The 14,753-nt window shown below is 45.6% G+C and overlaps 1 long non-coding RNA gene across 2 annotated transcripts in view; it reads left to right on the forward strand.

The window, feature by feature from the left end:
• Positions 1 to 14,753, forward strand: part of LOC140409485 (uncharacterized) — a 36,425-nt gene that overhangs the window by 16,436 nt on the left and 5,236 nt on the right. The window contains exon 3 of one of the 2 annotated variants that reach the window (XR_011940351.1): positions 11,520 to 11,815. The exons of the other annotated variant lie outside the window; for it this stretch is intronic. This is a non-coding gene — a long non-coding RNA (uncharacterized lncRNA). Of the gene's footprint in view, positions 1 to 11,519; positions 11,816 to 14,753 lie in introns of those variants that run through there. 2 annotated transcript variants of the gene reach the window in all.

Here is a 14,753-nt window from a genome sequence, read left to right on the forward strand (position 1 = left end):
CGTCATTGAAGCCAGACGTGATCGTAATGTTTGAGCGTCTTCTTCGAACCCCGTGGAGCCGTCGACGCTGGGGTCCGTTGTTGCCATCCAAGATGGCGGCGGGGGTGAGCAAGATGGCTGCCCCCATGCATCGCACATGGCTGGGGGGGTCACAAGATGGCGGCGGGGTGGACAAAATGGCCGCCCCCATGCGTCGCACCGGTCTGGGGTGGTCCAAGATGACGGCGCCCCTCCTCCCCTCGTGGTGGCCGTGACCCAAAATGGCGGCGCCTGCGGGTCGCACATGGGGCGCTGGGGGGGTTGGGGAGCGTTAGGAACACGCAGGACTCCCTCTTCTCTGGGGACAGCGGTGGCCGGGACCCAACGTGGTTGCGTCTGCGGGTCGTACATGGGGCGCGGGGGGGGGTTGGGGAGCATTAGAGACGCGCAGAACTCCCTCTTCTCCGGGGACAGCGGTGGTCGGGACCCAAAGTGGTTGCGCCTGCGGGTCGTACATGGGGCGCGGGGAGGGTTGGGGAGCGTAAAAGGCTTGCAGGGCTCCTTGTTCTCCTGGGACAGCGGCGACCTCCCGGGACCGGCACATAGCAGCGAAATGGCCCTTTTTCCCGCAGCTCTTACAGATCGCTGCGCGGGCCGGGCAGCGCTGCTGGGGGTGTTTCGCCTGGCCGCAGAAATAGCAGCGGGCTCCCCCGGAGCGACTTGGCGTCTGAACCGCGCAAGCCTGTGGGGTGACCGGGGGAGGGGGGGGGGGGGGTTTGTCGTGACGTGTGCGTACGGAGCCCAATGGGCTGCCGCGCGGTCAGGGCCGTAGGCGCGGGCGTTTCGCGCGGCCACGTCCAGGGAGGCTGCTAGGGCCCGTGCCTCTGAGAGTCCTAGCGACTCTTTTTCTAAAAGTCTTTGGCGGATTTGGGAGGAGTTCATACCTGCCACGAAAGCATCGCGCATTAACATGTCCGTGTGTTCATTTGCGTTCACCAGCGGGCAGCTGCAGGCCCGTCCCAAAACTAGTAGTGCGGCGTAGAATTCATCTATCGATTCTCCGGGACTTTGCCGTCTCGTTGCGAGTTGATAGCGAGCGTAGATCTTGTTTACTGGGCGAACGTAGATGCTTTTGAGTGCTGCGAACGCCGTCTGGAAATCCTCTGCGTCTTCGATGAGAGAGAAAATCTCCGTGCTTAACTTCGAGTGCAGGACCTGTAGTTTTTGGTCTTCTGTGACCCGGCCGGGGGCCGTTCTGAGGTAGGCCTCGAAACAAGTCTGCCAGTGCTTGAAAGCTGCTGCTGCGTTCACTGCGTGGGGGCTGATCCTCAGGCATTCCGGGATGATCCTGAGCTCCATAGTCCTTTAGGCACGCTTAATAAATTGTAGCGCACAAAGACTCCGAGAGACGAATAGAGTGAAGTCGATGAGGCTTTATTAAGCGTGGCTGTTCCCCCGCAGTTCGGTAGCAGACTGGCCTGCGGGGGAGGACTCCTGGTTCTTATACTCCGCCTTCAGGGCAGAGCTAGAGGTCAACGGCCAACCAGGACCCGGGATCTGTCAGCCAATGACATCACGGATTCACAGTCCCACATGACCCCTAATGCATACTACCACAGGGGTAGTATGAGAATTTTGGTTGGTGGGAGACCTCATGTGAAGATACATTCACTGACCTTGACCGCTTGGGTGAAGTCATTGAATTTCTCGTTGCATTGCAGTCAAGGTCCTCGGGTGAGAGCCTGGGAATTGATCTACCTTGCCATCTGTTCCCAATCCCAAGGTTTGCCTTGAGGGTTTCCTGGCTCCCTTCTCTCCTCCTGACTAATACCTCCAGGGTCACAAGCGACAGATCAGAAAACCTGGGTGTTCTGTCTGTCGCCTGCTACTCCGTTTGGTGTGTTTTTCTTTGGAGCCACTTACTCCACAGATAATCGGCAGCAACTTTTGTAAGATGAGTGCAGCTCCCCCTTTAAGATGCACAGGCAAGATGAAACATGTGCTCGTGACACACGCTCCTTGGCCCAAGTGTTGCTCAGGCAGCCGGCTAGCAGCATGCTCCGCGCTGGATTGTACACTGAAATGTGCACCCTATTTGCCTGCTGCCTGCCTCGAGGCATGGAGTAACTGTGCAATAACTGTGCCAGAAAATGAGCTTTTGTGGAATTCCCCAACACCCCAGTCTTTATTGAAGAGGGAGATGGGCAAAATCAAAACACATGGATCAGATAATGTCAAGCCTCGTGTTTCAAGAATGTAAAGGCTGAGGGAAATGAAAATAACTTTTTTTAATGTGTAGGAATAACATTCAAAGGAGGGATGTTAAGGTGGATGCATTGGGTGGGGCAAGGTGATGCAGGTGCTGTACTTGATGCTGAGAAGGTTAAAGAGAACACTGACCTCCATTACATCAGTAAATTGAGAGAAACAAGAAGAGCTGTGACGAAGAATGCAACATTGCAAATTAGAGGCGTGAGTAGGATAATTTATCAAACAACTAAACTTTTTCTTGTGTGCTTCCAGTTGATGTGATGTGTCAAATATGTTAGCCTACTGTGTGGTGCACAGTGCTCAGTCTGCTTGTCACCTCTTGCTTCCAGCTCTCACTGCTGGCTAGCAGTATAACTATGGTGAAAACAGTGCTAAGTGCATACGACTCTCCCACCAGTACATAGCTTCTTCATCAGCAAGCCCTAGGTAGCAGTCTCCTTGCAGTGACATATATAATCTGGGTACCTTGCAGATCCAAGCTAAACTACAGGAGACTCAAGGAGGTCTGAAGTTGATGACACATACACCAGTCAGCTGTGATAGACAACCAACTTACAAGGCTCTATGTGGCCATTGTGTGCTGCCAGAACCTCGGCTCAATCAAAGTGCATCCCTTAACGAGAAACATTACATGTTCTTCTTGCAGAGGATGCAGGGTTGCTGGGAGAGGTGAGTGCATATTTAAAAGAGACTTCAGTTCCCGGAGCAGGCCACAGGCTGCAGGGTTGCTGGGAGAGGTGAGTGCATATTTAAAAGAGACTTTAGTTCCTGGAGCAGGCCACAGGCTGCAGGGTTGCTGGGAGAGGTGAGTGCATATTTAAAAGAGACTTCAGTTCCTGGAGCAGGCCACAGGCTGCATGGTTGCTGGGAGAGGTGAGTGCATATTTAAAAGTGCTTAGTTTACAGGTCGAGTGGCAGTTGGAGACTTCACTTCCTGGAGCAGGCGTATTGGCTCATTGGAAATCAGGCAGGGTACAAAAGGTGTGGCAGGAGTGCCTTTAGACACGGAGTGCTGATTGGAACAGAGTGCATCTGAGTTTAGGTGAGTGACTGAGTTTGGGTGAGTGGCGAGAGAGGGCTGTGTTTTTGTTGGTGTTCGGGTTTATCCTTGAGGTTCTATAAAAATAAAAAATAAAAATAAAATTATTTAAATTAATTAACTAGTTGAATATGGCTGGACAGATGATGTGCTGTTGCTGTATGATGATGGAACTGGTGGATCCCAATGAGACCGTCAGTGACCACATCTGCAGCAAGTGTTGGCTTCTCGAGGAACTTCCGCACAGAATTGATGAGCTGGAGACCGAGCTGCACACACTGCGGCACATCAGGGAGGGGGAAAATTACCTGGACGCTTTGTTTCAGGAGGCAGTCACACCCGGTAGAATAAGTACTGTTAATTCGGTCAGTGGTCAGGGACAGAGTGGTGTGACTGCAAGGGAGGCAGGTAGGGGGATCCTGAGTTTAGGAGTTGAGGAGCCTCAGCCCTTGACCTTGTCCAACAGGTATGAGGTACTTGCTCCCTGTGTGGAAGAGGAAGAGGGCTGTAGGGAGGATGCGTTGACTGACCACTGCACCGTGGTACAGGAAGCCATTCAAGAAGGGGGAGCAAAAAGACAAGTGGTAGTTGTAGGGGATTCTATAATCAGGGGGATTGATGGCATCCTTTGTAAGCCAGATCGTGAGTCCCGCATGGTATGTTGCCTGCCCGGTGCCAGGGTGAGGGACATCTCTGATCGGCTTGAAAGGAGAGGGAGGGGGAGGATCCAGTTGTTGTGGTCTACGTTGGGACTAACAACATAGGTAAGACTAGGAAAGAGGACCTGTTTGGGGATTATCAAACACTAGGGACTAAATTAAAGAACAGGTCCTCCAGGGTTATAATCTCTGGATTACTACCTGAGCCACGTGCCAATTGGCATAGGGTTGAGAAAATTAGGGAAGTTAACACGTGGCTAAAGGAGTGGTGCGGGAAAGAGGGATTCCATTTCATGGGGCATTGGCATCAGTACTGGGGCAGGAGGGACCTGTACCGTTGGGACGGTCTTCACCTGAACCATTCTGGGACCAGTGTTCTAGCGAATAGGATAAATAGGTTGGTCACAAGTACTTTAAGCTAGCAAGTTGGGGGGAAGGGAAGGGTAAAGCTATGGACAGTATAATGGTTAATGGAGAACAAGGCAGCAGGTTACGTGACAGGTTATTATGTAGAGATATGGGTTCAAAGACAAGGAAAATTAGGAGAAAGGGAAGAAGAAAAATAATTTGCGAAAAGTTACTGATCAAGGTGTTAGGATTCATAACAAAGACATAAAAAACAGCATAAGTGTACTTTACCTGAATGCTCGTAGTATACGGAATAAGGTGAATGAGTTGATGGCGCAAATCATCGTGAATGACTATGATTTAGTGGCCATTACTGAAACATGGTTAAAAGATGGTCACGACTGGGAGTTAAATATCCAAGGGTATCAGACTATACGAAAGGATAAAATGGACGGTAAGGAAAAGAAAGATGGTAGAAAGGGGAAAAATCGACCGTGGATATCTAAGGAGGTGAGGGAGAGTATCAAATTGAAGGAAAAAACATACAAAGTGGCAAAAATAGTGGGTGACGAGAGGACTTGGGAAGTCTTTAGGGGACAACAGAAAGCTACTAAAAAAAGCTATAAAGAAGAGTAAGTTAGACTATGAAAGTAAACTTGCTCAGAACATAAAAGCAAATAGTAAAAGCTTCTACAAATATACAAGACAAAAAAAAGTGGCTAAGGTAAATATTGGTCCTTTGGAAGATGAGAAGGGAGATTTAATAATAGGAGACAGGGAAATGGCTGAGGAGCTGAACAGGTTTTTTGGGTCAGTCTTCACAGTGGAAGAGACAAATAACATGCCAGTGACTGATGGAAATAAAGATATGATAGGTGAGGATCTTGAGATGATTGTAATCACTAAGGAGGCAGTATTGGGCAAGCTAATGGGGCTAAAGGTAGACCAGTCTCCTGGCCCTGATGGGATGCATCCCAGAGTGTTAAAAGAGATGACTAGGGAAATTGTAAACGCACTGGTGATAATTTATCAAAATTCACTGGACTCTGGGGTGGTCCCAGAGGATTGGAAAGTAGCAAACGTGACAACACTGTTTAAAAGAAGGAGGTCGGCAGAAAGCGGGTAATTATAGGCCGGTAAGCTTAACTTCGCTTGTAGGGAAAATGCTGGAATCTATCATTAAGGAGGAAATAGCGGGGCACCTGGAGAGAAATTGTCCCATTGGGCAGACGCAGCATGGGCTCATAAAGGGTAGGTCGTGTCTAACTAATTTGGTAGAATTTTTTGAGGACGTTACCAGTGCAGTAGATAACGGGGAGCCAATGGATGTGGTATATCTGGATTTCCAGAAAGCTTTTGACAAGGTGCCACACAAAAGGTTGCTGCATAAACTAAAGATGCATGGCATTGAGGGTAAAGTGGTAGCATGGGTAGAGGATTGGTTAACTAACAGAAAGCAGAGAGTGGGGATAAATGGGTGTTTCTCTGATTGGCAACCTGTAACTAGTGGGGTCCCTCAAGGATCAGTGTTGGGCCCGCAGTTGTTCACAATTTACATAGATGATTTGGAGTTGGGGACCAAGTGCAATGTGTCAAAGTTTGCAGACGACACTAAGATGAGTGGTAAAGCAAAAAGTGCAGAGGATACCGGAAGTCTGCAGAAGGATTTGGATAGGTTAGATGAATGGGCTAGGGTCTGGCAGATGGAATTCAATGTTGCCAAGTGTGAGGCTATCCATTTTGGGAGGAATAACAGCAGAATGGATTATTATTTAAACGGTAAGATGTTAAAACATGCTGCTGTGCAGAGGGACCGGGTGTGCTGGTGCACGAGTCGCAAAAAGTTGGTGTGCAGGTGCAACAGGTGATTAAGAAGGCTAATCGAGTTTTGTCTTTCATTGCTAGAGGGATGGAGTTCAAGACTAGGGAGGTTATGCTGCAATTGTATAAGGTGTTGGTGAGGCCACATCTGAAGTATTGTGTTCAGTTTTGGTCTCCTTACCTGAGAAAGGACATATTGGCACTAGAGGGAGTGCAGAGGAAATTCACTGGGTTGATCCCAGAGTTGAGGGGATTAGATTATGATGAGAGGTTGAGTAGACTGGGACTGTACTCATTGGAGTTTAGAAGGATGCGGGGGGATCTTATTGAGACATATAAAATTATGAAGGGAATAGATAGGATAGATGCGGGCAGGTTGTTTCCACTGGTCGGGGAAAGCAGAACTAGGGGGCATAGCCTCAAAATAAGGGGAAGTAGATTTGGGACTGAGTTTAGGAGGAATTTCTTCACCCAAAGGGTTGTAAATCTCTGAAATTCCTTGCCCAGTGCAGCAGTTGAGGCTCCTTCTTTAAACGTTTTTAAGAAAAAGATAGATACCTTTCTAAAGAATAAAGGGGTTCGGGGATATGGTGTACGGGCCGGAGAGAGGAGCTGAGTCCACAAAGATCAGCCATGATCTCATTGAATGGCGGAGCAGGCTCGAGGGGCCAGATGGCCTACTCCTGTTCCTGTTCTTATGTTCTGAGGAAAAACTCAAGAGGCAATACGTGAGCATAGAGTGAGTTCCACTGTAAAAAAAACACTGCCCACAATAATTGAACACCCCAAAGAAGGTTCTTACTTTTCACTTCTCACCAAATGCGGGTCCAGCTAACCTCATATGCATTTATGCCACGACACTCACCTTCACCCCAGACTCCAAGCATCTATTCTGTGTAGTACTTGATGCTGCTCTCAGCAGGGATTGTGCCTTCTAGGGGACTTCAAAGCAAGGGTGGGTACCAACAAACAGCTTGGCCAACATGCATATGGCACCAGGGAATCCTGAAAATGGAGCTATGCAGTTGCCATGATCTCATTGAATGGCGGAGCAGGCTCGAGGGGCCAGATGGCCTACTCCTACTCCTAGTTCTTATGTTCTTATGTCATGGATTCTATGTGATGAATAGCACTTATCATACTCAGCCATGTGTTCTGGAGACATCCAATATTGCACCACGAGCAGCAGCTAGATCTCATCATCACCAGATGTACCACCATCAACAGTCTCCTCATCACTTACAGGCATCATAGTGCTGACGGCGCCACTGCCCATTCCTGGTGGGTAACAGGCTTCAGCCAAGGAAAGTACCAGTCCAAGAATAAAGGTCACCCTTGGATCAACACTTTCCATACCACTGATTCAAAGAGGACCCAGGAGTTCCTCAGTATCCTCAATCAGGCTCCTTCAGCCAACAACACCCAAGGCCAGAGTGCAGTGCCAAAGTGGGATAATCTGCACAATGCCATCTATAACTTTGCACTCACCGCATACAGAAAAAGTGATCAGGGAAATCCTGACTGCTTTGAGGCCTATTGGACTGAAATGGAAACAGTTACTGAAAACAAGAGAAGAGCCCTCATGAACTGCTAGCAAGTCCTCAGCAAACAAAGTGTAAATGCTCTCAGAGCTTCCAGAATGAAGTCTCAGCAAAGCCGCCGCACTGACATCCGATACTAATTGACAATCAGCAGCAGGAACACCACAGTTATGGCCAGGACATAGAGGCTCCAACATTGACAACCTTACTTTGGTGTTTGTTGACAGCTTCAATCAGCAATTGCCAGCAACTTGTTCCTTGATGGTAAAATCAGCACCAGGATTGCCGAGGCGGCAGCTAACATATCAAGGTTGAGTGTGGATGAACAGCAAACAAACTGAAAATATAAAGCTCCGTGTGTACCAGGCTTGTGTTCTCAGCACACTCCTTTGCAATAACGAGGTGTGGACATTTTCTTCACACCAAGAATAGGGGCTGAACGACTTCCACCTCCTCTGCCTCAGGAGCATATTCTCCATCCCCATAGACATGCTGTATAGCGAGCTTGCTATTGGCACAAGACCAACAGGTCACCCACATCTATGATACAAGGCTTTCTGTATGTGAGACTTCAAGTTGACCAGGATAGGAGGTGTATGGGAAGTCCTTGCTGCTGACTGGAATACTGAAGGACAAGCAGTCAGGAAGGGCATGGAAATAACAGAGGACAAAATAAATGACCGGATGGCGGAAAAGGGAGCCCACTGGAAGGGAAAAGTAACAGTTGACCTCGCTCCAAACTATCCAGCCATCAGCTGTGGAAGGGATTACAATTCACGAATCAGCTTCTGCAGCCACAACAGATGATATTCAATCGAGAAATGACGTACACCCTGGTGCTGTCCATTGTCTCCCGTGATGGACAGAGGCCAATGATAAAAATTTATCTTGTATCCTGTACAAAATAACGAAACCTATCCTTAGAGGGATGGTTGAAAACTCATGTTTTACCGCATTCCATAATAGTTTCACCCATGCCTGGGTAATAATCTAAATGTTCTCAAAGGTTCCCGAATGAAGTCTCAGCAGAGACTATGTTCATAAGAAACTCCTGCACGGTACAGTTGATATCACACCCAGACTGAAACTTGTATACCAGGAAAGCCTGACGTTCAACTCCCAGTCGATGAGTTCGCTGGTCTCACGTAGGGCATGATGCTGCAATTACTTGAAACATCCCTGTCTTCGGGAGGAGAAAAATCCATCAAAATTCCTACTCTTAATCACTGTCTACTAGCTCCTGCTGCAAGACACAAATAAGGATTCAAGTCACTCGGATACGCAGCATAGTTGATGGTTCTGCCTGAACAATATGAGTCAGATAATAGAAAGTGTTCAGTGTTTTCCAGAAGTTGAAAGTAATCACACTTTCAGACACGATAACTGGAGCTAACATTGATCTTTTCAGCTCTTACCATAGAATGATAGAATCAAAGTATTCCTATGGTGCAGAAGGGGGCCATTCGCCCCATCAAGTCTGCACCGACCTTTTGAAAGACGACGCTACCTAGGCCTCATCCCCCAAACTATTCCTGCAATCCCACCCGTAAAGACAATTTAGCATGGCCACTGCACCTAACCTGCACATCTTTGGATTGTGGGAGGAAACCGGAGCACCCAACGGAAACCTACGCAGACACAGGGAGAATGTGCAAACTCCACACAGTCGGTCATCCGAGCTTGTAATCGAACCCGAATCAAACCGTGTGCTGCAGCACGATACATTGTTAGTTCGGCACACAGACTGTAGTGCAGCAATGAGTGATATAACACCCTGGATACTTGTGTATGCATGCACAGAAGAATATAGTTCCCAACTCTTTTTGAATATCATACCAATGTCATATTCAGTCTCCATGGCACCAAACAAAAGCATTCTTGAACCCCTTCAAGAGAGGAGAAAGGAACATTGAAGGAACAGGAAGGAGAAAGAAACTAATTCTGAACCAGACCGTTACATTTCCAGGTCATAAGAATGTCCATATCGTTATGCTGTCTTATCAAAATCTTAGCATTTATCATCCATGAAGGTGAACCATAATGGGTGTTATCTGTCTCAATTACCAGTGAGCATGCATCAACAGTCTTGTAGTGACCCCTGAAGAAAGAATGAGGCAGAAAAAGGACCAGATGTGGTCCTAGATAGTTTAGCCTTTGAGAATCAATGCAATTGTTTACCAGTTTGACCGACTGTTAGTTTCGTAAATTTCTGTAATGCTTTTCTCAGGAAAGCCCAGTAATATTTTTAGATTTTTTTTAGAATCTGAAAGCCCAGGTATTTGCGAAAGGAAAGGAACCCACAAGATTCATGGTTTAACAAAAGAATTTTACTACACAAAAAAAATCAAAGAACATTAATGCTAATAACTAAACACTATCTTAAATTGTTATTATAAAGACAATAGAAATACAGCGAACACAATTACTTTTACTCCAAATTAAATCTTAGCACCTCTTTACTTCTATGCCCGTGAGACTTTCACCCCTAAACTCCCCAAAACAGATTCTTACCTAAACTTGAAAGACTCACTACTTGACCTAGGTAGAGTGCCAACGATTTGTATGTGGACTGAGATTTCTTGGGCCTTCTGTTTACAGCTGGAAAGGCTGTGCTTTCAAATCTCCTCCAACCATCCTAAGGTTGCAAACTCCCCATTCAATATAGGCATCCTTAGCATCTTAGTCATAGCTACTTCAGGTCTGAACTCTCCTGCTTCTAATATTCTTGAACTACAAAGTTTTGTATCTGAACCTCTCTTGCTCCTCAGCTTGGCTGTGCGAAATTCAACTCCCTTTTAGTGCAGTCCTTCAGTTAACAGAAGGCCCAAGAAATCTCAGTCCACATACAAATCGTTGACACGGTACCTAGATTGTGTTATTTTTGCAACAGCTGATCTATGTCCGCCAGCAGATACAATTTGAAACCATTAATTCAGAACCTGTAAATAATGTATCCATTAAATAATATTACTAGCTACCATTAAGGTTAACTCAATGGACTTAATTTAAGGATCAGTCAATTTAAAAGAAACCGCTATCTGCCCACTTCAGCCTTCAGCAGCAATGAATCTGATGTATTGATTAAGTTGCAGTTTTGTATTAATTTCAATACAAGATTGTAATTATTTTAGCCAACATTAGGATCTCAACAAAATTCTCCTGCTTGAATAAAGAAACATCTCTCGGATCTACTCCCCTCTATAATTAATTTGTTGACCCTTTCATTCTATTGTTCAGCTGCTAGGCAATCAGGTCACGTGATCATTTTTTCAAAGCGAGCTTGATTAAATTTAGAAATCAGATCATAGTTCCTGAAGGGACCAAAATCCCACTTGACCATGTCACTCAGTGTCCAATGTTATTTTGCCATGAGAAGGCATTCGTGTAGGTGGGAAAAAGCTTGGTTGAAGAAGTAAGGTTCAAGGAGCAACTTGAAGGGAGAAAGGGAGTAAAGATGTGGAGAAGTATAGGGAAGGGCATTCCAGAGTTTCAGGCTTCAGCAGCTCAAGGATTGGCCCCAAATAATGAAGCGATTAAAACTAGGAATGCACAACAGGTCAGAATTGGAGGAAGTCAGATATCTTGGAGAACGTAGGACTGGGATACTGTAAGAAATTTGACACGGGAAGTCAAGGTCAGATCACATCTCACAAACACTGCAACCTTAATGACGTGTATCTACTATCTAACTATACACTAACATTTAAACGCTCCATATAATTGCATTCTTCACAAGAACTACTCATACCTCAGACACATCTCACAGCTCTTCAACCAAGTGACGTATCACACATACACACATACTTGCCCAAACATAACTGCAAGTACACTCATTCTCAATTACCATACTATCTTTTCCAGAACAATCGCGCTCATAACAATTTCTAGTAGGACTTGATCAGGGAGAAGAAACGTGATTGCCTGAGGTGCCTCCTCTTGAAATCAAAGGGACTGGAAAAGGAGGAAGAGCCAACTCACCTATCACTCCCAGCAGAGAAAGAGGAAAATGAGGAAGAAAGCACTGCGCCTGGTCCTTTAAATATTGTTGGGGATGGGCCCCTCTTGCAGCTTTGAGAATGACCTTTGGTGAGTGACAAGCAAATACATTGAATGGAGCTGCATGGTCCGGGTTTGCAAATGATGCATTGAATCATCAAGTACGGCAATTTGATATCATGCTCTGTTCAGTTGTGAGGCTTCTGGCAAATAGCCCACATGAGTTGCCTGCCCAGCATGGAGTACCACGTGGTCCAGAGGTGCTGGACATCCCTCTCTGAGAGCATCTAGCTTCCACAGTGTTGTTTCTAGCAGTGCTTCAGATTTGAATTTTGAGTCGTATGATTCCACAATATGCTTGGGGAAGGAAGTGAAGTAATTTCAGGGTGCCATGCTGGCATCATTTGCCATGTGGAAACATGGTGGGGGTGTCACTTGGCACAACGGCAGACACCTGTACTCCCTATTAAAACCTACAGCTGGAGGAATTCGTTTTCAAGCTAGGATAGAAGTAAGAATGGGATGCACTGCCAGGTCTTTCCTCAATGGACTCTGAATAGGAATAATTCCAACATGAAGATGGCAGCTTAAAGATGGCACTTGGCTGTGAATTTGCTCATCGTGTTAGAGCTGATAACATCCCAATACAACTTAAAAACCACCCCAATACAACTTAAAAACCACCAAGCTATCAGCTCAATTAAACATAGCAAATGTATTAAAAGAATTCCAGCTGTCAGTTCTAATGAAATCTATCTATCTCATAAAGGTGTCAGTAACTTTATGTACACCCGGTGTAGGTGTAAAAATGGACATCTCATCGAATCTACAGTACAGAAGGAGACCATTCGGCCCATTGAGTCTGCGCCGGCCCTTGGAAAGAGCATCCTACCTTTTTTACATTTAAAAAAAATTTAGAGTACCCAATTCATTTTTTCCAATTATGGGGCAATTTAGTGTTGCCAATCCATCTATCCTGCACGTCTTTTGGGTTGTGGGGGCGAAACCCATGCAAACACGGGGGGAATGTGCAAACTCCAGAGCTGGAATCGAACCTGGGACCTCAGCGCCGTGAGGCAGCAGTGTGAATCACTGCGCCACCGTGCTGCCCAAGAGAACCCTACCTAAGCCCACACCTCCACCCTGTCCTCGTAACCCAGTAACCCCCTGAAACCTTTTTGGACGCTAAGGGCAATTTAGCATGGCCAATCCACCTAACCTACACATCTCTGGACTGTGGGAGGAAACCGGAGCACGCGGAGGAAACCCACGCAGACACAGGGAGAACGTGCAGACTATGCACAGACAGTGACCCAAGCCAGGAATCAACGCTGGAGCTGTAAAGCAACTTTGCTAACCATTGTGCTACTGTGCTGCCCTCTCACCTATCTCCAAATATTCTATATGTGGCATTATTTAGACAATTACATTTATTATTATCCCCAAGTATTCCCTAACATGGCTTGCTTCCTCCAAATAAAAAGAAAAAATGTGTAATTCATGGAAGTTATCTTTTTGGAATTTTTGTCCAAATACAAGCACTCAGTTTTTAATTTTCTTCTCTCTTTCTGTGGGTGCAGGCTTGTTTTGTAAAACATTCCTGAATGCATACTTGAGGCTGCATTTATGAAATGCTGCTGTTAGTTGTTTGTTTTCTCGTGAGACATTCATCTCTTCCCTTCTAAAGTCTGGACGATTCCAGTAAACATTGCCTGACAGCTGTAGCTCTTCCATGTACTCACACTAATTTGTTTGCATTAGGCCCCTCTTTATAGCTTATTTTGTGAACCCTGTGTTCGTCTGACAAGCGAACAAGCTAAAGCGTTGCAGGAAGGCTGTGTCCATTCAGGCTTCAATACTCCTGAAGGCATTGTCATTGTCCCAGAACTTCACAGAAAAGAAGGGCAGATGAATTAGCTGAGCCAACTCCACTTTCCAGCCAGCTCGAGGGAGCTTCCCCACAGCTAGTAGCCATATGTTCAAACCTAAAACACAGAAAGAAGCACATTTGTGAGGAATGCTGTTAGAATTCCTCATTGAATTGGAACATACAGCACCCAAGTGGTAGAATTCCAAAACACGGTCAGTTGGTTCTCTGTAAAATTAATCTTTGCTTTCATAGGTTTTTTTTCTCACTTTCTCCTTAATTTATTTTCAACAAACGTGTCTGTTAGAGATTTACCATATTTAGCATGAGTGTTATATATACATAACAGCCTTTGACAGATGTTTCAGTATCATTCCACTAAGTTCATTAACTCTTGCACTTACTGCAAAGTTCTGGTGGTTGGACATTTTATTTATCAAAATGTTTCCTTTACTTTGAGGACTGTCTTCACATCATTATTAAATTGATTCCATTTCTTCTGCACTTTACAGAGTTCAATGCATGTGTTGTTTTATATGCTGCATAAATCAACAGTGAAACAACAGTTCAAGTCTGTTTAGGTTACCTTGGAGGCCATTGCTTCAAGCATTTATGTTATATAAGCTCTATTTATGTAGCAACTACAGGCTGGTATTCATTATGAATGCACCACTGATTTGTAGAAAACACATCCTGTTCTCTTCCAATAAATAATCTTGATGCAAAAATTCTCAAATTATAATCCAAGTCAACAAACATACAAAAAATAGAATAAAAAACATTCTGAACTGTGAATGCAACCATAATTTCTTTAAGTAATACCCTCATTTTCCCCCCCTATTTCTTCTTGGCAGAGCAATAGTTACCATAATATTCCATCTTCTTTGGAGCACAGACACAACCAACCAACCCACACATGCACAGACACATATTCATACACACACAAACACACATGCATTCACACATATGTACGACCACACTCATGCATGCACCCACATGTGCATATGCACGTACACAAATACGCACACATACGCATATACAGACACACACGTGCACGCGTATGTACGCACACATGGATGTACACAAACACACATGCCCACACGAATACATGCATGCACACACACACAAACACCTGCACACACACACACAAACACACATGCACACAGCTACACACACATGCGTACAAACACACTCTTGGAGATACACACACGCATTCCATTTTTATTGAGGGT

This window comes from Scyliorhinus torazame, chromosome 3, assembly GCF_047496885.1.
Source record: "Scyliorhinus torazame isolate Kashiwa2021f chromosome 3, sScyTor2.1, whole genome shotgun sequence".
NCBI lineage: Eukaryota > Metazoa > Chordata > Chondrichthyes > Carcharhiniformes > Scyliorhinidae > Scyliorhinus > Scyliorhinus torazame.